The following is a 1879-nucleotide window of genomic DNA, read 5'->3' as shown; positions in this document are numbered from 1 at the left end:
TAACTTTTTTAATTGTTATCTATCGTTCAGTAATTTCTGTAATACTTTATGGTTCTCTAGTTATTATAAATAGCATTATGAATGGTATAATTATAATAAACATAGAAGTGAGCTCATGTAGATACAAGGAAGCGGTCGGCGAAACTTAACTGTACCATTATTATCGATCTTTATCGCGGCTCGCAGGACGCTGTGTTAAATTCGACATGCATTATTTATACTCTAAGGGGAGCACACTCATTGAAACCAAATAAAACCAATATACAACAATTCTCAAACAATTCATGACAACGTAAAATCACCTCTAACAAAAGCCGATACGGGTTATTTTACTAAAAGTGAGAAATTGTTTTATTAATGACAAAACAGCACTATACGTCGCTTTCCTCGCTATCGTGTAAACATATCTCGAAGCCGAGTTAGTAATGTACCCCGAAATGTGGCTCGATTAACTGATACGGGTATCCCATCCAATTCGTTATAAACTTGTTATTTTAAATTTGTCCATTTCACGACTATCATGATTGACTTGATCAAATTAAATTGAGTTAAATGACGTTGGAAAGTCTGTGACAATTGATTGTAATATGGTATCTATTAGCAATATTTGTTACCAGTTTTTGAAAAAAATATTTAAAACTGCCAAAGTCGAAGCTCTGAATATCACACGAAATCAGATGACGTCAGCAGCGGGTATACGTAACAAATAAAGTTAGAATTTTTATGCAAGAACTATTCTGAAAACTAGAACATGTAATAGTATGCATTTTTTTAAATTGAAATACAAAATTCAAGAATCATTCTCTATGTATCTCAGAGTGTAACTGGTCAAAAATTAATAAGGTAAGCAAAGTCATGTAATGAAAAAAAAATCTTATCCATAGATTTTTTTTTCATCGGGTATTAATACATTAAAAAAAATGTATTATACATGATCGATAATTCTTATAGCAATATATTAATATAGATCCTGTGCTGTTTTATGAATAACCCACCCGCATGTGGTCAAGTGCGGTAGAACAGTGTCAAGAAGCCAAACACACATAAGCCGACAATGTTCTTAACCTTAGTATGAAAAAATAGTTTATAAAAAATTGCCAGTACAATTTCTAAGCCAGCATCTCCAATGTTATACGTGAAATGTACGATGTTATTCTGGACTTATGACCGATAGCAATTTCAAATGATTAGTTTGACCGGTGACTTGTTTTATTTCGTCGTCAAAAGTGCTAAAATAATGGTTAAGAACACAGATCTCTCTTCTTCTCCATTCCAAATCGAATCCAATGAAGATATAAGTAGGTTAATTTAATTCAATTTATTATATTATATCACTATTTAAACCAGAAATTTCTTTAAATTTCTTCGCAAATATGTGTTCTTCGTATATATTTGAGTTAAATGTACATATGTCAATCGAAATAGACATTGGTATATGGCGGGATTCGAACCCAGTAACTGCAGATTACAGGTTAACTGCGTAACCCCTGAGCCATCGACGCTCTACTTTCTTAATACAACCAGTATTATTATATATTATTATACGTATATTCTCCGCAACAATGAGCACAACATTTTAATTTTAACAAAGTAGTTTTAATAGGGGAGGTAGCGTAATGTCTTAGATTCGCTAGTAGATAAAGAACAGGAATATGGAGGCAGATTTACTATCCCGGTTTAAACGCACGTAACTATTAGTTTCCGCTGAAGAAACTCTCGATAAAAAGGAAACAAATATAACAATACTTTTTTAATATTATTGTTCTTGAGTATTGAATTTTACAGTAAACGCATTAGAGTTAACAATTCATTAGCAACTATAAGCGAAATTATATTCTTTCGTAAACAAGATTATAATAAAAATCTGTGTTACTTGAAT

This window comes from Papilio machaon, chromosome 1, assembly GCF_912999745.1.
Source record: "Papilio machaon chromosome 1, ilPapMach1.1, whole genome shotgun sequence".
Taxonomy (NCBI): domain Eukaryota; kingdom Metazoa; phylum Arthropoda; class Insecta; order Lepidoptera; family Papilionidae; genus Papilio; species Papilio machaon.
This window is presented reverse-complemented; position numbering follows the sequence as displayed.